The sequence below is a fragment of the Lissotriton vulgaris genome, chromosome 1_1 (assembly GCF_964263255.1).
Source record: "Lissotriton vulgaris chromosome 1_1, aLisVul1.2, whole genome shotgun sequence".
Lineage (NCBI taxonomy): Eukaryota > Metazoa > Chordata > Amphibia > Caudata > Salamandridae > Lissotriton > Lissotriton vulgaris.
Genome location: NC_141685.1, coordinates 2,026,452,106 through 2,026,476,900, shown reverse-complemented (window position 1 = coordinate 2,026,476,900; position 24,795 = coordinate 2,026,452,106). Strand labels below are relative to the sequence as shown.

At 45.1% G+C, this 24,795-nt stretch overlaps 1 protein-coding gene across 1 annotated transcript in view; it reads left to right on the top strand.

Moving 5' to 3' along the window:
* RASSF8 (Ras association domain family member 8) overlaps nt 1-24,795 on the top strand; it is a 288,517-nt gene that overhangs the window by 166,468 nt on the left and 97,254 nt on the right. The window lies entirely within an intron of this gene.

Sequence of the window (24,795 nt, the reverse complement as noted above, 5' to 3'; positions counted from 1 at the left end):
ACCACAATATTCCAAAATGTAGTACAATTTTGCCAAAGGTAGTAATAGTTAAGGTTTAGCACCATCATGCAGTTGATGGCTGCAACATACCAAATATTGCCAACATTATGCCATGGCCAGCATTATTCCGGAGCAGTACCATTGTGCCATGTATGCCAGCAAAGTTCCTAGAAATCTCATCGTTATGCTAGTGGATCGCCCATCAGACCAGAAATGTTCCTAGCATAATGAAGGGGAGGGGGGCAAATTACATGGTTGGAGCCTGGCCTAATATGAGGACCATCTCAGGGGCCATGAACTTCGATACTGTGAATTAAATGAGAACAGACACCCTCATACATCTCATACATTCTCCCTTTACTTCACATAAAAACACACTAGCACAGGGAATAGCAAATGCGCAGACTAGTGCACAAACAGACACACACTCACTTATGCATACCCCAGGCAGGCTCCTTCCCCACAGCAATAATCAGTATTATTTTCTTACTTACCCTGCCCCGTCCATAATTTTCTAATTCCACATGTGACAACTACCACAACCATCTGGTTCTGCCCTGTACTGTGTTTACACTCTTATTGGGATATGGGGCCCGCTAAACCGAGCCAAACTGTGCAGCCCAGACCATGTGATCCGCCTTTGAGCCTCCGCACGCTCAACCTAGCTTTGACTGGAGTCCAGACTGCCTCCCTTAGGGGGATAAAGTCTGTGACTGCACCCCATTGGGCCCAGAGGACCCATGTGAATGTCTGAGGAGAGTAAGTCAACTAAACCCCTCCACTCCTGCCGAGAGGTTCATAACCACGGCCAGATGTTCTGCAAAGGGACATGTCCCAGGGAACCACAGGTCCTCTGTTTATATGGGAGCTGGGGAGAGCAGAAGCATTGTAGGTGGTATGAACAGTAGGGACCCTTCACAATTGTTTGACTACAGGCCAACCACCCTCTGTTCCCAGAAGGGTAACATGTACCTATTATTAGGGTACTTTTTAATAGGCAGGTATAAAACTGTATGTGCATGCCTTCATTTAGTATGCATGACGCTTGAAATGTTGTACTAACAAAATGCACTTCACCTGAGGAGTACTCGAAAAATAAACCCACCCTGACGAATGTCCTGGATCTCAATAGGCCAGTAGAGTAGGGCAGAATCATGCTGGCAATTTAACGGGTCATAGTACCATAATATTCACAATGCCTCTTCATAGTTATTTTTAATCTTTCCCATCCACCCCACTAATAAAGTGATACCTTGGGAATGGTTGAGGAATTCTTAAATAATTGTTACCCCCACACCCTAGATAATAATATGCAAAGAGCACCCAGGAGCACGGTTGAGCCCACCCTTACTTTTAGGGGCCAGTGTGAACCCGATGATGAAGCATGCCACTATTAGATTGGGTGAGGCTTATTTATAAAAAAGTATTATTTTCCCTTTTTGCTGCTTCCCACTGAGGTGGTGTATAGGCCTGGCACATATCAACCCCCTTCTTGAATAGTGTCTCTTTTAGCAAAGGGATACCTTTATGTTGATTGTGTATGGGCGAGGGACCATACAAAAGAGGCTGTTTCCTTTTATGAATGTGCTGGCTTAGGTGCTGTACTAGTGCAGTCTTTATTACAGAAGGGGCCACAGACTCTCTTTTGTAAGCCCAGAGTGTGATGTGAGTGGACAAAACTGTGAAAACTGCAGGTTCACTGCTTTGTGCTCACTGCACACTAATACAGATCCAGGTTTTTGGGCATTCTGTGTCCCCTCCCTCCTAAGAGGAGATCGTCAGAGAGCTCTAGAGGCATCATATCCTGTGCAGAGCTGTCATTTTGTAGCAGGACTCTTTGTTCTCATGTCTGTTCACTGTGTGTGCTGCTGATTTACTGGCAAATGCAGCTACCATACATACAGAGAAACTGGATTAGAATGCAGGAATATAGACGTTGCCACACAACACAGAAACCGAATAAGCCCAACAGTCTGTCCTCAATGATGGTGGTTAAGAAGAAATTGTTTTGGGGATGTGAGTAGATAAAGCAATAAACCGGCTGATCTATGTATGCAGGGGGACACAAAATGCATTGTGTCCTGGTTTCAGAAGGGTTTAGTCCTTCAGCTGATGATGAAACAAATTGTGCTTTTTAAATTGGATGACAATTGGAGTAAACCAGAGCAGACTGGTGGTGTGGGCTCTTTGGATTTCACTGCAGCCTTGAATGCTATCCCTCACAGTAGACAGTGAGCATGGAAGCAAATCTAACGTAAGAGCCTTAGAGAGGAAGATACTGCATGGAATGTGGATGACGGAGAGACGAGGTGGAGAGAGAGTATTCGTGAATGTAGTATTTTCTCAAGAAAAGTAGGTGGCCTGGGGTTCAAAGATATTGGCTGATATCACATTAAGAGTGAACACATGTGAGTAGCTTCAAAAGCAGGAAGAGGGGTCTGCAGGGTTGCACTGTTTGCAGCAGCGACTGCTGCCAATCTGACATGGGTGGGCAGCACGTGGGAAAAATAATCAACTCTTGTCATTTTATTTTTCTTCTGTCTGCTGCTTTTCAGCAGTGGGCGTTGCTACTCCGTTATAGCACAGGACCCGCCCCTGCCTGTGTATTCAATGCAGCCAAGTGCACAGTCATGCATTTTGTGCAGAGAAATGATAACAAAAACGTACTGATGAGGTTTTCCATGTAATGGTTAGATCAGTGGGCTAAGAGTAAATGTGTGTGGCACTTTGAAAGGAAAGGCATCTGTCGAACTGCAGAAGAATGATGATTACACTGCCAAAGGCAGCTACTTCTGAAGAATGAACATTGTTAATTGAGCCACGTGTGTAATGCATGGCAAAAGTGTGTAGAACCAGCCACACCCTTTTTAGGTCTCAACTACAGACAACGTTTAGCCATTTGTTGTGGAGAGACCGCTTGCGAACATCCCAAAACTTACAGTGTGCTTTGGGCCAGCCGATTGCTTAATATTGGTTTTACTTCTTTTTGTGTTTATCCCTCCCCTGGAGCATAGCTTCTTTACTATCCCTTTGAGTGGTTGACTTTTATCCTTCCACTGCTCACATTCATGGAACTGTTTTTTCCCCGGTTTTTTTCATGCTCTCCTTGAAAATGAATGTGATGTATTGCTCTGTCTCTCATTTGCTGCTTCCTCCATAAATACTTGCCCTATATGTTCCCCATGTTGCTCCCGATTCTTCCCACCCTAGCTTATCCATTGCTTCCTCCACTCCTCCCTTGTGTTTTTTAAATCAAATTTCATCCTTCTCCCTGTTTCAAGTGCCTCTGTGCTCCCCTCCACTTCCTGTTGCTTTCCCCCTGCCTTGACTCCTTCCATGAGCTCTGCTCTGTTACTCGACCACCCCTTGCTTAAATTTCTTTTGCTGCTGGACTGCTCCTTTTTTCAAATGTGCTTTTTAAATATTTTTTTTATTTACCTCTCAAAGATTGAAGTCTGCTGTCTTGGAATGGTAAATAAAAACATTTAGAAAATGCTAGTCGCGTCATGACCCAAGTCCATTACCCTGGGCTTCTGTAGCATAATGACGCTTACACCTACATATGTCATGATGCATATAAGTCATGGTGCTCCCACTTTTTTCTGTTCTTGTTCAAAATCGGCAAAAAACATTTGCAAAGCTAGTAGGTCAGAAAGGTGAATACTATTGGGTTTGCCAATGCTTATTTTGCATGCTCAGCTAGGGGTGAAGAAAATATTTTGCAGAAAAGGGAAAATAGACACATTCTGATAATGCCACTCTCCCCATCCTTGAATCTTGGACATATTTCTGAAAATGCAGAGTAACAGGCTCTGTTCCTCGAATTCTGAACATTTAACAATATTACCATCTATGTGGACTTATCAGGAAAAAAACTAGCTTTATTCATGTGCAGTGTAGAACTCGGTAGATCTTCTATGACTATATGAAATGAGATTGCCTCTTTAGCTCCTTCATGTTCGCTAACCCAGTTTCCAGCATATCCCAACAAGCAGAGAATTGATCGTGATGGTCTTCCTGGTCTCTGACCCGAGTACTCGCTTATCTGACTATAACGCAGGCAAGGCATTTCCTGGTGTTATTGAAGCTCATGCTTTACTCAGTGGTGTAACAAAGACCCCGGCAGCACCCACAGGGCAGGGGGCCCGAGTTACAGGGGGCCCCCTCAGCACAGTACAGTGTCCTGAGAGCTCAACCCCGACAAAATGGAGCTGGTGCTAACAGGTGGTTGCTCCAGTCCCTGGTCCTCCTCTTTCTGGCCCCCCTCATTGGGTTCTCCCCCAACCCCTTCTTCTTCTGTAAAAACCCTCGGTTTCAAACTGGATCACCAACTCTCACTTCACTCCCAAGTCAGTTCTGTGGTGTCCTCATCCTTTCACTCCCTTCGTACCATCCGCAAAGTCTCTCGGTTTTTCTCCTACCCGGCTCTTAAACTCATAGTCCTTGCAATGGTGATCTCCCGCCTGGACTACGGCAATGCCCTTTATTGTGGCATGCCCGCGTACAGCTTGCGACGCCTCCAATTAGTCCAAAACCAGGCGGCGCGCCTGGTCTTTAATTTATCCAAGTCTCATCATGTTACTCCCCTCCTCAAGACTCTTCACTGGCTCCCCATTCGTGAACGAGCCCAGTTTAAACTAGGGTGCATCATCTTCAACGCCTGCTCCGGTTCAGCCCCTGCCTTTATCACTTCTGAAATTCACTCCTATGTCCCCTCCAGGGAGCTGCGCTCCTCCACCCTACAACTGCTCCTAGTTCCCCGATTCAAATGTAAAAAGTGGGGCGGATCCAAATTTTTCACACTCGCCCCTACCTTTTGGAACTCCCTCCCGTCTCACCTGAGATCTTGTCCCCAATACACACTCTTTCGCAAGGCATTGAAAACTTTCCTTTTCACACAAGCTTTTTCCTCCTAATTCCCCCTTTCCATCCTCCCATCTCTGAAGCTTCAGGGGTTCAGCTCAATTAGCGCCATGAAACCGCTAGGTGTACGCGCGCTTAAGAAATATTTTAAACTCAAACTCCTGAGTGAGTCCAGTGGGAGTATGTACTTTGCAGGGGAGGGGGGGGGCTGTTTAAGTTTCGTTACACCACTGGCTTTACTAACAATAGTGCACACTCCGTCCCTTGTTCCTATCGCCTTCATTCCTCACCATAAACCAGGTGTCTTTGAGCCGTCCAGTGCCATTTGTAATCCTGAAGATGCTCTGCATTTCTCATTCATTATGTGGTACCCCTTCCAACCAGGCCCATAGCTATCAGTAGTATAACCAGTGCAGTGGCACCAGGGTCCAGGGGTCTGAGCTCACGGCACCCAACGGAGGGCCCATTTTCTACACTGCCTTTAGGGCCCACTGAACTCTATCTAATCCTCTGCCTTCGATGCGGCTTGTCCTGTGTCATCTCTCTCTGAAGTGGAACCGCCCGGCATTAGGGCAGTGACGCTATCCATGTTATGGCAGTGAGATGGCAGGGGCCCCCCTAATTCATCATTGGTATGATGGACCCTCAGGTTCTAACACTGGTCGCTCTTGAATCCAACAAGTTCTACGTTTGGAGTGAGGGAGGTTGCAAGTGTATGTGCTTTAACCAGGCATATTGCCATCGAATTGTACCGCCTCTGTACTCTCTTCTAGGAATTTCTGAGTATACCCTTGCAAATCAGGCGCATCCTTTCCACCAATTAATACTGTTTCCTAGAAACAATAATTTTCGATTTCTGAAAAAAAATGACTGTTCCGTTTTCTTTGGCTCATGGTCAGTCACTGTAATTGCAGGACCACCAAGCTGATTTGTGCCTTTTGTTCTATCATGTGAGAGATGAATTGAGTACTCTTTACAACTGGGGTTGTATTTCACGTGTGCGTTTATTTTTTAAAACAAATCACAGCTTTCATCTGGAAAAAGCTTACATTTTAAAATGTAATACTATGTTAATAATTGTTTTCAAAATATAACCCCGATTTTTCGCCAGGCAATGAGCTACTCTGTTTTCCCTGTGCAGGTTATGAAATCTTGCTTGCAACAGTTATTTATTGCAAATAAAACCATTCATGCAGGCTCGTATGGGAAAGGTGTAGTTACTGTTTGACAATGTAGCTGAATAGCCCCCAGCTGCCCTGTTGTTTTTGGTGCTCGCTTTACGACTACCTCAATGAAAATCAAACAAAGGAGACATTTTCTCTAAGAAACACCTTCTATTGCATTGGTTCCCAGGGGAGGCCTGTTTTCCCATTTCCATAATATGATTACAGTACTCCCCCACAATTACACAAACACTACTAATAGGGCAGGTTATCAACAGAGAGGCGTTCTGTTGCAGCTCAGAAAGCCTGGGGTAATGGCGTAATTAAACTGAATATGTTCTTTGGACTCGTACCAAAAATGTGATTACTGGGCTAGCCTTAATCCTGAGAGTCGTGAAATGCTTTTCTCAAAGCTTTGCTAACCCTTTTTACTTTTCATATTATAAAAGCTCTGAAAAAGATACATTTTTATGCTAAATTTATGTCGCTCATCTTTGTTTTGGAATAGATTTGACGGGCTAAGAGGTTAAGCTTCAACCTCTTTCTCTTAAAGTCTCTCGAAAGATCAAACATTTGTCTTGCTTTAGACACTTTGCCGTGTAAAGGAACCTTACATCGATAGGGTACAGGACGAATTCGCTCTGTTGGTTATTTCAGTCTCCCAGTGACTTCTTTTTCGGGAATGGTGTGGGCTATATTGTAAATTGGCTTGCACTAGTACAAGACAATTGTGCACTGGTTTCATACACTTATTCACCTACCCTTGCAGTGATGTTTGCACCGACCACCGGTGCAAGACCATCAACATTTGTACCAATTGTCCAAAGCAAAAATCACATTTAATGCTCGTCGCTCTGTGTAAATGTGTCTTCAAGTCTACGAACTGACCAACACCAGTGCAAAATAATCAGGGCTGAATTGTCCAACATTTTTTGCATTTTACGTTTACCTGGCTTATTGCATTTAAAAGGATGTACTTTGGTCCTCTTTTTTGTTATCCAGTTGTTTTATTGCTCACTGTCTGCATGCACTCATTTCTGAATTGTAAGTTATCAGCAATTTTAATCAATGTTATTGAATGTCCACAGCACACACGTACTATGCTGTCAGGCAGTGGAGGCATGGGTGCCTGTGGGGTTCTTATACTATTTACATGTAATTCTTTAGAACGGTTGGTGGACCAGAGATGTGGGGTTTCCAATAGCTGGTGGTTCCCCATCTCTGTTAGACATTGTATCTTTATGGCCGTAAATGACCTATTTATTAATCTTACTTTATGCTGAGGATACTTTAGATTGGCAGCAACAGTACCAGCCGGTATGGTGCGGGCCTGGTGAGACGGGGGGTAGGGCGGCGGCGGGGGGTGGGGCGAGTTCAAACTTTATGTTCAATTCACTTACCTGATCTCGCTGCCTCTCTGCTCCGTCTCTCCCATGTTGTGCCTCTTCCAGGAAGCACCCAGGCTAACCACAGCCAATCACAATGCTGCAATGCAGCATTGTGATTGGTAAGCACCCATGCTCCCCTGCTGCATCGTACCCCCCTCATCTGCAGGTACAGGCTCCTAGAGTGCACTGCGGCCAGTCTTGATGCTGCTTTCATGCTGCTGAAAGCAGCCTCAGGATTGGCTTGAGCACTGATGATTTACGCTCCTAGTTAGACTGGGAGCCTGTGCTTGCTTCCTCCAACACAGCAACGCAGCTTGGGTTGGAGAGAGCTTCAATGCACATGAGGGTTTGGACGGCCTAATATGGCCGGTCAGATCGTCATGCGCACTGAGTAGCAGTGCAACAACCACTCCTCCACCAGCTTGTCATTTCCCTGGCCCTGTCCGCAAGCCTTGGCTCCAAGAGAAAAAATAAAACGATAATAAACAAGGGTTTATTATCATTTTCTTTTTTTATGCTGCTGGCAGGTGAGGCGATGCTCCTTCACCATAGCGGACGAGCTGCTGCTGAATTAAAGATGTTTCGGAGGGGCTGACACACGCCTGACATCAGCACCTGAAGGCTCCATCTACAATCGTAATGTGCCGGCCTATTAGTCTGGAGGAAACCCTCCAGGCCATATTATCTATTAAATCGGGTTCTCCTTTCGATCCTTGCTCCCCCATTCTCCTACAAGCCATCATGGATACGGGTAACCCCATTATTAACAGCATCATAAACTCCTCACTCTCCTCTGCCGAGATTCCTACGGAATGGAAACTCGCAGCGGTAAAGCCTCTCCAGAAGAAGCAAATGGCAGACCCTACAACTCTTTCAAATTTACGGCCTATTTCGCTTCTTCCTGTCTTGTAGCTAAATACTTTCCTGGAGGACAATAACATCTTGCACCCCAATCAATCGGGTTTTAGAGCCCAACACTCCACAGAGTCCGCCCTTCTGTTCACGGTGGAAACTCTACGCTCAGCGATGGATCAGGGTAAGAAGGCTGTCTTGATATTATTAGACTTGTCCGCGGCCTTTGATACGGTCTCACATGCTATCTTTATACACCGCCCAGCAACATCTGGCATAGCAGGAGACGTATTGGAGTGGATCAAGAATTTTCTGAAAAACAGACGTCAAGTGACTACTTTAGGACAGTTCTGGTCTGAAGAAAAAGCCCTCACGTCAGGGGTCCCTAAGGGTTCTAGCTTGAGCCCAACACTTTTTAATCTTTATATGGTTCCCCTGATCAATTTAATATCGTCTTTTAAAATTAGTACCATCTCTTATGCGGACGATACGCAGCTTATCCTAGTCCTTGACAAAGATATGATGGATGCAGAAGAAAATCTTAAAAACTGCCTCTCAGCCACCTTTGAATGGATGAGCAATAACCACCTGAAATGTAACTTGGGTAAAACAGAAATCCTGCCGTTCGGGCAACAAAATCTTTATATTCCTAAACGGTGGTGGCCTGAGGATGCAGAGGTGCCCCTAATACAATTAAAGCTGCCCGTAATCTAGGAATTAAGTTTGATGACACTCTATCTTTTAAACAACAGGCTTTGGCCATGGCAGGTACCTGCTTTAACATCATAAAAGGCCTGAAGAAATTCTTTGATTTACTCCCACTAGCAGCCAGACGAACGGTGGTGGTTGCGCTGATAACATCTAGATTTGACTATTGCAACAGCCTGTGTGCTGGATCAAATAAAGCAGTCCTACATAAGTTGCAGATGGTCCAGCATGCAGCCGCCCGGTTAGTGCTGAGGTGGCCTAGGAAGTCCTCTGCCTCAGCCGCACTGGATGCTCTCCATTGGTTACCAATCCACAAGCGTGTGTTGTTTAAAGTACTTGTCATCACTTTCAGGGCCGGTAAGCAAAGAAGGGGGTTCCCCGTGGGTAGCTTTTGGATATGGGCAGGTAGTAGGGGGGAGAGACCAATTTGAATAGAAAGAAAGGACACCCTGCCTCAGGATATAAAGGCCCCAGCTAGAGGGTCCAACAGATATATGCGAAGGGGTGATTAACCTAGGAGCTGACACTGCACATAACAATCACATGGTCAAACCAAATAGACTCTACAGTTCATGTTAGAAATATATATATTTTTATTTTTTTAGGATGGCAAGGATATAAACATTAAATATAACTTTCGTATCACAAATACATTTAGATCATAAATAAGACATACATAGATATGGGGGCAACAACAAAAGGGAAGATAGTCCTACCCAGTACCGGCCACACTTCAAACACACTGTCTCACTCACTTCAGTCTCTTCCCACTCTATCTCATCTTATACCATTCACCATTCATTCTACCATTCATTCTTCTGATCCTGGCGAGTACAACACATAGGTGGTTAATGTGTTGTATGGATAGGGATGTTGGTCCAGGTAGATGATTTTAACTACGGGTCCTGATGTAGTTAGGACAATAACCGTATTCCTGGGCACACAAGGCTTGGTGAATGGTATAAGATGAGATAGAGTGGGTCAAGGTAATTAACCCTCATGGGAGCTCCCTGATTTGGATGCGTGGGTAATGCCATCGGATGGGGCTATGTCAATAGAGGAGAGCTCCCTTCGTAAATTGACCATCATATGAGATTTGCCAAGGGGTGGTGGGTGGTAAAGGTGGTAAAGGTCAAGGTATGAGTGCTTTTATTTAGGACGAGTGTAAAGTGAGAAAATACGATCCAAATGCATGTGTATATACAGTGAAAATTCAAAAAATAATAACATAAAAATTAAGTAACAACCAACTCAAATTTCAATTCATTGTCCTGAGTATGGTGTCATGTTCCTATGTCCAACTGTTAATGCATTACCTACAATTCAAACAGTGGGGATAATGCGATACAGTCTACCAAATCCTAGAGACAGAGCCCCCCCACTAATTGTTTTACGCATGTCTAAACATAGGAATTTTTTTTACAGATAAAACGTGAAGAAGTGTAACGAGGGGAGCTCTCCTCTATTGACATAGCCCCATCCGATGGCATTACCCACGCATCCAAATCAGGGAGCTCCCATGAATTATCCCGGTATCAAACTACATTTCCCAAGATACCTAGCGGCGACTCGTCAGCCTTCGGCCGGAGTCAGGCCGATGCAGGCACCACGTCATGAGGGTTAATTACCTTGACGTTGATGAATGCGGGTCCATTATTGCATAATAAACTTACTTGCAATTGTTCCCGGAAGGGCTCACTGTCAACAATTATTACGACCACTAACAATTTTGCCAGAGGGGTAGTCTGACATTGCCTACTTTTCACACTAGACGCACTCACCAAATTGCATACAATGAATGCTGAAATGTTGACATAATGAAATATAATTTGCTGAATTTATCTTTTTCATTGATAATGTTTTACCATTAAGTATTTTCTTTATGTCTATTGTGTACTGAAATAGTTGTGGGACTATAAGTATGGCAAAAAACAAAATGGTGGTTACTTGATAAAGGCTTACGCTGAAACGCGTCGTCTTGGGTTAACGAGTGCACAATAAAGGGTTTGTGCAAGGTTTCCTGGTGTGCCGTCTCTGCTTCCTTCTAATTGGTGGGATCCAGTACCTACAGAAAGATATATATATATATATATATATATATATATATATATATATATATATATATATATATATATATATATATATATATATATATATATATATATATATATATCCAAAACTAGGGTTAGCCCCAAAGAAGGAAAACCACAGGCAGGTGAATTTTTCATTTTATTCAGAGACCAACTTGCCAGCAGTTCATGTCGCGGACACAGCTTCAGAAGATCACAGGTTGCCAGACGCGTTTCGGGAACAGGGGTTCCCTTTCTCAATGGCTCCATGTCTGTTTGACATCAGACGGTGTTTCCTTGCCGACTTGTATACCCCGCCCGGGTGGGCATGGCCAAAGGCATTGTGGGTCTCGTAGTGCAGGCATTATTACATTCCAGTGAATCCATCTGAGAAAGTCATAAAAAATTCATGAAACCCAAGTGGGGCGAAGCTGGGTCCCGATGCACACACTGCCCCGCTTTGTAGTTGAAATCTTGAAGCACTGCCTCCCTCGAGCGCTGGCACCATGTGGACGCCAGCATGAGTCCACTTCAACGCGGTGGGTCTTCCTTTGCGGCTGGGCTCAGCCGTTAAATATCCAAAACTAGGGTTAGCCCCAAAGAAGGAAAACCACAGGCAGGTGAATTCTTCATTTTATTCAGAGACCAACTTGCCAGCAGTTCATGTCGCGGACACAGCTTCAGAAATTCACAGGTTGCCAGACGCGTTTCGGGAACAGGGGTTCACTTTCTCAATGGCTCCTTGTCTGTTTGACATCAGACGGTGTTTCCTGCACGACTTGTATACCCCGCCCGGGTGGGCGTGGCCAAAGGCATTGTGGGTCCCGTAGTGCAGGCATTATTACATTCGAGTGAATCCATCTGAAAAAGTCATAAAAAATTAATGAAACCCAAGTGGGGCGAAGCTGGGTCCCGATGCACACACTGCCCCACTTTGTAGTTGGAATCTTGAAGCACTGCCTCCCTCGAGAGCTGGCACTATGTGGACGCCAGCATGAGTCCACTTCAACGCGGTGGGTCTTCCTTTGCGGCTAGGCTCAGCCGTTAAATATCCAAAACTAGGGTTAGCCCCAAAGAAGGAAAACCACAGGCAGGTGAATTCTTCATTTTATTCAGAGACCAACTTGCCAGCTATCGAAAAAGACAGTTTGGTCGAAACGCGTCGCCAATAAACGCAATTTCAACACGGACCCTGGTGTGCGAGTCGTTTGTGTGGTTCCTGGGAGGAAGAAACTCTGGGAGCCCTTTCAATCATATATATATATATATATTCACTGAAAAAACCATAGGTTTCACACCAGTTATAGTTGGGAATTAGCATTTAAAAAAACTATTAAATTTACTGAAAAAACCACAGGTTTCACACCAGTTATAGTTAGCAGGAAATCTTACTGACATAAAACCATTGAAATTCCACGTTATAGTTAGTTGGACTCACTATAACTTGCGCGCCTGCAATGCACTGCTGATTACGTCACCTATTACATCACTCATGACATGGTCCGTGACATCACATCAATGCTAATTCCTAACTATAACTGGTGTGAAACCTATGTTTTTTTCAGTGAATTTCATAGGTTTTTTAAATGCTAATTCCTAACTATATATAAAGCCTCAAACCTATGAAATGTAATATTTTTTATAATGAATCCTATATTGTATATTTATATAATTTTTTTTTTGCCCTGGTGCGCGCCCCGGGTTGCGCACTGGAAAGCACGTTTTTTTGGAGCGTCCCGGGTCACACACCGGTGAGCGTCCCGTTAGAGCTATTGCCGCGAACGAAAACATTGTGACGTATCGCGTAGCCGCGTCTGCGTGATACGCACGGCGTAAGCGCACCCGGAAGTACTTGAGCGAATACGATCGCGCAACGTAAGCATCTGACGCGCTTACGTGACGCGCCCCGTGGCGTGCCCCGGGCACGTAGCGTAAGCGTGTCGGTTCATGTAACCTGAAAATAACACTTTTTATTGGTGCAGAACAGTTTTGGTTTCCAAATGATGAAAGCCCGGGTCATGTGACCTGAAAATAACACTTTTCATTGGTTCAGGACAGTTTTGTTTTCCAAATGATGAAAGACCCCACCTTTTTTCCTTATTCTGAATTTGTCCCTTGACTGAGGAAGACCTGTTTGGAGATCTTCGTTAAAAAAATTGTACTTTAAAATGGCTACAGTAGCAGCAGCAACTGGAGCATCTGCACCACCACCACCACCATCAAAAGGACCACCACAACATCACATTGGTGGTCAAGAAGAAGAGGAGGAGGGGAGGAGGTGGCTGCAAGAAGACAATACCCCATACAAACCAAGTCAGCACATTGTATGGGAGTTTTTTTCTATCATAGAGGGCAAGAAGAAAGTCAATGCGCCCAAGGTGACTTGCCAAATCTGTAACATTGAACTGTCAAGGGGGAACCCTAACAAAAAATATTCTTTTGGTAATAATACCATGATTAGGCACATGCAGCGCAAGCATCCGAACAACTATGCTGCCGCAGAGGTGAGAGAACTGGCCAGCAACCCTCCCCAATCTACACCCAGCACCTCCGAACGAAAACAACCCACTCCATCGGGACCAGAGACAAGGGAGATGATCCCTTGCATACCACCACGGTTTGGTGAATTCAGGATCACATGTATTTTTTGTGGTAAGACCATCTCCTGTGGTGAGCAGAGCATAAAGATCATCCTCCTTGCTGGTGATAACCACAATTGCCCCAAAAAACCAAAAATGTTCCTGATTTTGTTTTACTCCAGTTGAGCCATTTTCAATTCCCTGCTTTTTGTTTCTCCCCATAAAAATAACAAAAAAAATACAAAATAGTTCATAAAATCCCAAAAAAGTACAAATTGTTCAAAAAACAATAAAACAAATATAAAACAACAAAAAGAATAAAAAAACAGTTCTTTTTAGATCTACCTCCAATTTATAAAAAAATGCTACATTTTTAAAAAAATCTGTCATTTTTTTTTCCCCATGGTATGCTCCCCGGTTTGCTCCCCGGTGCGCGTACCGGGTGCTCCCCACGCGCAAATCAAAAAAAATATATATCTTTTTTTGCCCTGCAGGGCCCTTTCATAGCCCCCACATCAAACCTAGGGGGTCAGGGGGGGTCTACTCTGCCCCCTTATGGTCAATTCCCCCTTTGTTTTTGCCACCTCTTGTGTCTCGATCCTACCGAGACACAAGATGGCGGCCGCTCCGGACTGTTTGGAATGTTTACAGACACCCGAGAGCCAATCAGCTTTCGGCGCGCAAGTCGCGTAGCACGCCCGGAGCGCTCCCCGGTGCGCGTACCTGGGTGCGACCATAGATTTATATATTTTTTTGAACCTAAATTACTCAAAATCCACTGGAGCACATATCATGAGACATAGCAAAGGCACATCGGGCTACCAGTCCCTACAATTTTGCCAAGTTTGGTGGAAATCCATTCAGCCGTTCGGGCTAAAAGTGAGGTCGACCGCCCTATGGAAATTAACATGGGAAAATACGTTTTGGGACCCCCCTTTTATCTCGGCCCCCGCTTGACGAATCCCCCCCCAAACTGTCAGGGACGGACCGGAGCGCCGTGAGGCAAATTTGAGGAAATTTTCAGGCAGATTCCTCAACCGGCGCCAAAGTTATTCACAATAGAATGTTGAGATTTTGCATTGAAAATAATCCTAACTATAACTACCTACTGGCGACCGCCAGTAGGTAATATATATATATATATATATATATATATAAAAATACCCTTTCAGGCATAGAGTGACAAATAAATTATGCAAAAAAGAAGCAGCGAACTCTAGGTAGTTCTCAAGTTTAGGTGGAAAGCAGCTCCTGTACATAGCACTCCCAACACCAGCGACACTCTAGATCTGCTCACCTCGAATGTCTGATTTTCTATCAAAGTCTTTAAGCGTAGGATTAGCACAGTGCTGTCCATGCCGAGATAAAAATGAACAAAGTCTTTTGCCATTTCTACAGCAAAGTTTTTAAGCATAGGACTAGCACAGTGCTGTCCTTGACGAGCTGTAAAATGACAAAAGCCATTTATCACGCCAGGCACAATATTACAGCTTTGAATTGGTAAAATACAAACCAAGCCAACCTGAAATGAATAAAAGCAACCCCTGACACAGTGTTTCACTCTAATTAGAGCTCTTCAGAGAGGTATAGCTGTGTCCAGACACAAGGGATCACCCAGTATAAGTCAAAAAAATACCCTTTCAGGCATAGAGTGATGAATAAATTATGCAAAAAAGAAGCAGAGAACTCTGGGTAGTCCTCAAGTTTAGGTGGAAAGCAGCTCCTGTATGGAGCTCTCACAACACCAGCGACACTCTAGAACTGCTCACCTCAAATGTTTCCTGTTTTATCAAAGTCTGTAAACGTAGGATTAGCACAGTGCTATCCACGCCGAGATAGAAATGGACAAAGTCTTTTGCCATTTCTACAGCAAAGTTTATATATATATATAAATATATATATATATACATACGTACATATATATATATATATATATATTATCCAAACATTACAGGGATGTTATAGTTAGGCTCAGATCTCACTTGTACTAAAACCAGTGAAATTCAGCAGTTATAGTCACATGAGCTAACTATAACGTATGGCCCCGCAATGCACTGCCTATGGCCTCACATATTACATCAATCATGAAATGGTCAGTGACGTCACTGATGATATTACTGATGACTTCATCCCGTGACTGTAAGCGTTTTGTAAACATTTCTGAGACTTAAATATATATACTAAGCTACAGCATAAGTTACATTACTATTCTTTCCATACTAGTAATTAGTCATACTATTTCTAACTTACCTCCTCTGAGTGGTTGTCTGACTGTCTGTTTCCGTGTGTGAGTGGATGACTGAGTGGCTGTATGGGTGTGTGCGAGGCTGTATGGATGTGTTAGTGGGTATGTGAGTAGATATATGGGTGAGTGAGTGACTGTTTTGAAGAGTGAGTGTGTGTGGCCGTATGGGTGAGTTAGAGGCTGTGCAAGTGGCTGTAAAGGTGTGTGAGTGGGTGTGTGAGCGTCTGTATGGGTGAGTGAGCAGCTGTTTTAGAGTGTATATAGGTGAGTAGGAGTGAGTGGCTGTTTTGGAGAGTGAATGTCTGTGTGAGTGGCTGTAAGTGTGAGTGGTTGTTTGGATGCATGAATGGTTATGTAAGTGGCTGTATGGGTAAGTGAGTGGGTGTGGGAATAGCTATTTTGGTGAGTCAGTGGCAGTGTGAGTGGCTGCTTGGGTGAGTGTGTGGGTGTATGAGTACCTGTATGGGTGGTGAGTAAGTGGCTGTGTGGATTTCTGTATGGGTGATTGAGTGGTTGTGTGAGTCACTCTAAGGGTATATGAGTGTATGAGTGGGTCTGTAAGTGTCTGTATGACTTGATATGTGATTGGCTATATTTGTGAGTGAGTGGGTGCATTAGTGGCTGTATGGGTGAATTAGTGGATGTGTGAGTGTCAGTATGAGTGAGTGGTTGTGTGAGTGGCTTTATGTTGAGTGATTAGTTGGGTGAGTACTATTATGGGTCGTGAATGGGTAGGTGAGGGGTTGTGTGATAGTGGGAGTGAGTAACTGAGAGGTTCTATGGGGTGTGAGTGGGTGTGTGAGTGGTTCTGCGGATGATCTCATCAATTATGTCATCTGTGATGTCATTTGAGATGTCATCAGTGATGTCACCCACCATGCCACAAGTGATGTAATGTGTGAGTCATAGGCAGGGAATTGCAGTGGCATAAGTTATTGTTAGCTCAGGTAACTATACTTGCAGAATTTCACTTGTTTTGTACAAGTGAAAGCTGAGGCTAACTATAACATCCATGTAATATTCGTTTTTTTCAGTGCTTTTTAAAGTTTTTTATTAATTCTGTTTCCCAGCTAAAACGTCCCTGTAACCTATGGTTTTGTTTAGTGAATTTTTAATGTTTTTTAATTTTATTTCCTAACTGTAACCTGCAACCTTTGAGTGTGAGTGTGTGAGTGAGTGCATGACTGTCTCAGTGGGTGTGAGTCAGTGCATGAGTCTCTCAATGGGTGTGCGAGTAAGTGCATAAATGTCTGAGTTGGTCTTTAAGTTGCAGTGTGAGTGTCTGCGTGAGTGGGTCTGTGAGTGGATGTGAGAGTGTCTGAGTGGGCTTGCGAGTGCCTCCATGTGTGTGTGTCAGTCCATGAGTGAGCCCAGGAATGTCTGATTAGATCTGAGAGTTGGTGTCTGAGTGGGTTCATGAGTGTCTGAGTGAGTGTCTCAGTGGGTGTGTGAGTGGGTGTGAGAGTGACTCAATGGGTTTGCAATTGCCTCCATGAGTGTGTGTCAGGCTGGGAGTGGGTGCATGAGTCTCTGAATGGGTCTGTGAGTGAGTGAATGAGTTCAACAGTGTACCTGTTAGTGTGTGCATGAGTATCTGAGTGAGTCTGTGAGTGGAAGCATGTGCCTGAGCGGGTCTGTAAGTGGGTGAGTGAGTCTATTAGTGGGTTTGTGAGTTTATGCATGAATGTCTAAGTGGGTCTGTGAGTGGGTGTGTGAGTGTCTGAGTGGATTTCTGAGTGGGTGTGTGAGTCTCTGAGTAGGTCTGTGGGTGGCTGCATGAGTCTCTGAGTGGATGTGTGTGTTTGGGTCTGTGAGTGGGTAAGTGGGTCATGAGCTGGGAGTGGGAGTGGATAGGATCCTTCCCTGGGCCAATTTTTGGCCCCCAAGGACCCCATCCCTCAGGGCCTGGCCACATTTGAATGGGGAGGAGGGCAGCACAGCCCCACCTCCCTGGGTCGATTCCAGCCTTGGGAACCCCATTCTCTTGACCCAGCCATGTGTCTCTGGGTGACCTGGTCCCAGTCAGGGCATCCACTGTGCACAATGGACAATGTGAGGGAGCCACAAGGCCCCCTGTTCCCAGGCAGCTCCTGCCTCCTGCTTGAGCTGGCATTGCTGCTACATGCTTAAAGCTTCAGACCTTCTGGGAATCCAGCTCCCTTCGTGCAGGAGCAATGGTTTCATCTCTCTCTCTCCCTACCCCCAAGTTTTCAAAAGCCGGGAAAGAGATGAAACTTCTGTTTGTAGTTGGTGGGAGCACTTTGAGAGCTCCGGTCCTCTGGAACCAGAGTGTTTGCTTTTGCCTGCCAGGAGCTGGCAGCCCCCACCAAGCAAAAGCAAATAGGTATGTCCCAGGGGTGGGCCCCCCAGGGCATAGCAGCAGCTGGCCCTGCGAGTAGTGGTCCCCAGCGCTGTATTTGGCTCCAGGAAGGGGGCTGCACAGTACCCCTCCTTTGTTGTTCTTGGGCTGGCCCCGGGGAGGAGGTGGTCCCTGGGGCAGTATATGGCCCAGGAGGGGTGCTGCGAAGTCCCCCTTCCACTTCAAAATTTGCTTTTGTCCCCATGGATGTGGTGGTCCCCTGGTCACGAGGGCCGTGCTGCACCCCTATATTAATTTATGTTTTTTGCCACAGGCGGTGGTGGCACCCGGGAAGCGGGGTCCGTGCAGCCCACCACACTATTATTGTATTAGCCCATGGAGGTGGTGGTCCCTGTGGTTTAGAACAGCCCGGGGGGTGGGGGGGGAGAGAGGGGTCCGAGCGGCCCCCTCCTATAACCAAATAAAGCCCCAGGGAGTTGGTGGTCTCAGGGGGTCATTTGAGCCCTTGAAGGGGGATATGCGTGCGCTATATTTTTACTAAGCCCTGGGAAGGCGGTGGTCTCCGGGGCTCAGAGAAGTGGGCAGAAGCCCACCACAAAATACTACATAGATACATACATTCAGTCACATCTTAGACCATCAGGGTATGTTTCAATAACACACTCACATTTTGTATGCTTAACTCTCAATTTGCTGGTGGTTCTAATCACACTTTCAAATTGGAACTTTGTTTAATATAACACTGCTTAAAACTAATATTCTGTGCTACACTAAATCCACAGTAAACAACTACTTCAAGGCACCCCAAAATATGATCAGAAGAGAGAGTCAAACTGCAATAAAGTGTTTCTTGCTAGGAGACAGAAAGCGCCCAAACAGCAAAATGTAATTTAGGTAGGGACTCTTTTATAGAGTCTTCTAAAGCAAGCACTTCTTTCTTCGCCTGTGGGCACTGGACCATACCACCTGAAAAGAAGAGAGAGGGAAGACATAAAATATAGAGAAAAGAAGAGAGGGAAGACAAAATACAGAGGTTTTGAAAATCTGTTTGGTCTCTGCTTTACTCAAAGGTAAAAGGCAGGCACGCCCAACATTGTAGCACATGCTTTGACAAGTGTCTTAAATATAATTTCATTTGGAAATAATAATTATTATTTTAAGTAACTATGTTTTAAAATCAAGTTTAGAGGGCGAAAGGAGGGGGGACAGCTTTTTAATTTATATTCCAATTTTTCAAGATGATATTTTTTCCTTTCAAGTTTTTCTTCCATTCACAATTGACCATTCTCTCTTCAAATGACTCCATTCAGTTCCCCTTTCATCTGAAACCATGTACTTGTCAGTGGGGATGAATAAACGCAAAGAGTTACATAAAGACAATTGAGCCCTCATTACGAGTGGCAGTATTCTAGCTGGGGAATTAATTCTGGGTGGAATCCTGGATTTGTGCTGTTCTTCTCTGTTCCAAGCACAAAACTCGTAAGAGACAGGTTTTGATGAGGGGATACCGGACACAAATTTACATTCCGACCTTTGGTATCCCGCCTGCACCAAATTCCAGCTAACTCGTAAATTCCTTTTAATTCCTTTAAACACAAAATTCACTTGCTGTATATTGTTTGATATATAGTTTTTCCATGGACATGCTGGGTCACTAATCCACGTACTCAGCTAGACTATCTGAGCTGCGTTGTTTACTCTCCTTGTTTATATTGCGTTTGTTTTTAATTAGATGGTTCAATTAAAACTGTGCAGAGCAGACGAAATTGCATCCTGTATCCTATCCAGTTTAGACCAGTGAGTTCTGGTCCCGTCAGATGGATTTGTCTGCCGAAAGTGGGGGAGTTTTGCACATCTGACAATCTTTAAGACAGCAGCAAATGTGTGTCAGATGTGGTACATGCCAAGGCACCATCCTTGTTTAAAACCAAAGTAGGTTTCCCTGCAATGATCAGTGCTTATTTTGTAAAACAGTAAGTGCAGGGGTCCAAGGTCTTGCTCAGAAGCCCGCATCTGGTGCTATAGAAGGTCAGGGTGCCAAATACGAAGGCTGCTTGGTCTTGATTTCACCTCATACCTCTTTCTTCCACCACTAGACACTCCCTGCCTCTTTATCTTACTGTTGTAGTTTCTTTTTCATCTCATTTTATTTCCTTTGCCATATTTTTCTGTCATTTCTTCTCTTTTCTTCCATTTGTGATTTTTCTCTCTCTTGCTCTGGATCAGTCTTTTGAGGAAAGATCATTTATATTCCTTTTCTTTTTTAAATATCTTATATTTTGCTTGCAAGATAGAGAAATGTCAAAGCAGAGGCCAAATAAGTGCGGCTTTTGTTTTAATGGTTCTTTAGACAGTATAGATTAACTCTGAATTGGTTTTTTTATTAGTAGGGTAAGTTAAGCCACGTCTACCTCAGTACAGTGACGTAAAATAAAAACATAAAGTGCCTTTCAAAATGGCAGGAGTGGCTCCTGTGGAATCCGCCACCTGAGATGTCACTGTCCATCTGCTAGTATGGGAAGACACCTCAAAAGGCATAGGACCGAAATGATTTCCTGTATGAGTGGTTGGGAGCGAGTGGTTTCACTGCTGTGTTCTGTTCCTTCTGACATTGGGGCCAATATTTTATTATGTCTCGTCCCACGAATAGGACGCTTATATAGGTCCTGCAGCCATACACGGCTCCTGTGTTCTACAGCAGGAACTTTGTTGCATCTTTCAGGGAGATGACCTCCTCCTTGCAAAATAGAATGCGAGGAAGTTGTAGTGTGTAAGTGTTGTGTGGTGTGATATGCATTTCTAACTTAAGGTCTGCCTGCAGCCCTCACAATGGGGAAAACTGGAAAGACAGAATGGTGTCAGACCGTAGTAGTCAGTCTTTTCACATTCAGAACCAATATATCCTCTCTAGATACAGCAGCTATCATACAAGCATTCATATATATTTAGTCTGATTGTGCTATGATATGTGCTGGAATTTTTAGACTGCACATATCACCAAAGCATGGCCTTTGGCACCTGAGAATACTTCCCGGAAGAAGGTCCTGGGGTGCGTGTTGGGATGATCAACACAAATCGATAGATATGCAGACCCAGGTTACAGACAGTGGGGAGCACAGGCCAAGTCTGTTGAGACAATGGGATTTCACCAGATCAAATCCATGGGTGGTTGAACAAATCAGAGCAGGATACTGCAGGTTAAACAAATTATGATTCTTCTATTGCTGGGCTTTAAGCAAATCAAATCAAATCCAACAGTACTTGTAAAGTGCGCAGCAACTCAAAAGAGTGTCCCGGCGCTACAGGTCCAATAGACCAGGTCTTACCACAAGAGGAACACAATCTAAAAGGCATCATTAAAAAGCCAAGTTTTCAAGCTACGTTTAAAAGAGTCCATATCCCTGGTTGTACGACCAAAGAGTCTGGTATGGTTTATAATCTGAGTGAACATTACAGGACATCCAGCCTGAAGGACCATGAGGGTGGCTTTCTACTTTGCCTGATTTCCTTTAGGACCCTCTGCCCTCAAATTCGTGCCCTTAGATGCCAAGTCATTATTTGATGCTTCTTTCATAATACATTTTATTTGAACAGTCATCCCTCTCAGAAACATGGATTACAAACCACTCGGACTCAGACGTCATCCTGGCTACCCCCCCAGGTTTCCTGGTACAATCCCAGCCCCGCCCTTTGGGTAGAGGAGGAGGCTTGGCGATTATTTACCGTGACCACCTCACCTGTAGAATCCACGACGCCCAGATTACGGACTCTGAAAGCCTCCAATTTTCCATCCACATAGGTCCGACCCACACACTTGTGGGACTCCTAATCTACCGCCCCCCCGGCAATATGAGCTCTTTCACTAGAGCGCTCCTTGAGACTATCGCATCTCAAGCCCACTCCACCCCCAACTTCTCCATAATAGGGGATCTTAATATCCATTTCGATGACCCCCTAGATACAGGAGCGGTTGACCTGATTGGAGAACTGGCAACATTTGGCCTCCATCTAGCTAACTCTGGTGCCACGCACTCTAAAGGCCATTTGCTTGATCCAGTGTTCACGAATGACACCACTCTTCAAGTCACTAAGTCCCTTCCTCTCCCATGGATGGACCATTTCATGGTTCCTTTCCGCATCCCATGAGTATCCAAGAAACTCCGCAAACCCACCACCTATATTAAAGATAGAGCATGGGCCAGACTATCCCCAGATGATTGGACCAAAACACTGAATTTATTGATCCCGACCCCCTCGGAAGACCCGACCACCGCGGACAGTAAATTCAGAACCTGGATCACCACCTCCCTTGACTCCATCCTCCCAATAAAAACTCGGGAGAATAAGAATGATAAACCAGGATCCGCTCCATGGTATACTCCGGAACTCCGGATCCTCCGCAAACACTGTAAAAAAGCTGAACGGACATGGAGGAAAGACTGGCAGCACGCAAGTAAAGTTGAGTATCAACAAATGGTGAGAATATACAAAGGTTCCCTAAAACTCGCTAAAACCTCTCATTATGATACCAGGATTAAAAACGCTACTAATTCGGCAAGGGAATCATACCTCATCGTTAAAGAGTTACTGAAAAAACCTGTCCCACTCTCATCTAACACACCCCCTGTGGACAGAAGTAATGAGCTGGCTAACTACTTCAATGCTAAAATCAATCGCATCTTAACATCTCTGCCCCCTCCCAGCCTACCCAACAACTCGAATGCTGAGGGTTCCACTAACTACGCAGGAAATAGCATGCTTTCTCAGCTCACCGCCTTCAAAGCAGTAACAAGAGACGAGGTAGAATCCACTTTAACCAAAATGAAAAGTGGTTCCCCGTTAGACCCTGTCCCGATCAGATTCCTTAAAACTGTAGCCCCAGTCGTAGTACCCACAATTACAGAGCTCATAAACACATCACTCTCCCAAGGCTCGGTCCCCCCCAGCTGGAAATGTGCAATTGTTAAGGCACTCCTTAAAAAACCCCAGCTTGACCCAGCCGACATGGCGAACTACAGACCTATTTCTCTCCTCCCTGGTATCAGTAAGAAGGCTGAGAAATTGGTCAATGGCCAATTGTCACGATACCTGGAAGCCAATAACATCTTACGGCAGTCCCAGACGGGTTTCCGTCCAGGTCATGGCACGGACTCCGCCCTCCTCGCCGTCATCGAGGAGGCGAGATGCATCCTGGATTCAGGAGGATCAGTGGCAGTGATCCTCCTGGACCTAAGCGCAGCCTTCGACACGGTTAACCATCTTGTCCTTCTTCACCGGCTAGCTGCTGCAGGGATTGCAAATTCAGCGCTCAAGTGGATAGAGTCTTTCCTCTCAGGGCGCTCGTACCAGGTGTGGGATGGCAAATTCCACTCTGCCACCCTCCCCCTCACGAGCGGGGTCCCCCAGGGGTCTTCATTAAGTCCAACCTTATTTAATGTCTACATGGCCCCCCTCGAAGACGTGGTCACCCCCTTCGGGATTAAAATAGTAAGCTACGCCGACGACACCCAACTAGTCGTCTCACTTTCCCAATTGAACAAACACCCGGACAATCTCCAAAACGGCCTTAAAAACATCCACACCTGGATGTGTGAGTCAGCACTCAAATTAAACGGGTCAAAGACCGAGGTCATGCTTCTGGGCAAGCAGTGGTCCACCATCCCTCCTTCGGTCTGGCCAGACGTTTTCGGGGAAATCCCCACCCCGAAACAGGAAATTAAAACCCTAGGAGTCTGGCTAGAGCCCGAGCTGTCAATGAAGACTCAAGCCACCAAGACAGCAGGGACCTGCTTTGGCCTAATGCGCTCCATCAGGAAGATCCTCCCACTTCTCCCGCCACTATCCAGGAAGCTCCTAGTACAAGGCCTGGTACTCGCAAGGCTGGACTATTGTAACATGATATACCTCGGAGCACCAGAATCTACCCTGTCCAAACTCCAGCGAACGCAGAACGCAGCCGCCCGGCTACTCTGGAATCTCCCCTCCAGAGTATCAGTCAGGCATGCAATCCAGGATCTCCACTGGCTTCCAATCCGCCAAAGGGTCGATTTCAAGACCCTCTGCACTGCACATAAGCTGCTTAACGGTTCCGGCCCATACATCTTAAGAGACCTGGTTACTCCTTACAAAGTCTCCAGGTCCCTCCGCTCGGAGAATGAGAATCTGGCCAACGTCCCCAGGCATAAGAAGACACGTTCGGGTGGCCGCCGTTTCTCGATCAATGCTTCCACGAGATGGAACGCCCTCCCCCGTACCCTCCGACTGGAATCCAATCACCTGCGGTTCAGGAAGAAATTGAAAACGATATTGTTTCCTAAATAAATATTCCCCCTTTTCCTGCCCTCAAGTTCGCCTTCAAGATTTTAGCGCGGGGATGCCCTCGGGTCACCAGGCGCTGTACAAATCGCTAAAATAAATAAAATAAATCCCACAGTCACCATCTAGAATTTTTGGTGAGTCCAGAGTTGCTGAAATTATTTTTTTTTTTTAAACCTCTGGAATTGTAGGAAAGATGGCATGTTTTGTTTCTTTCTTTCTTTCTAAAACACGACTCAGAGGGCTGCAATCCACATCATATCATTTAAGATAAATTGCCCAAATGTGGTTGC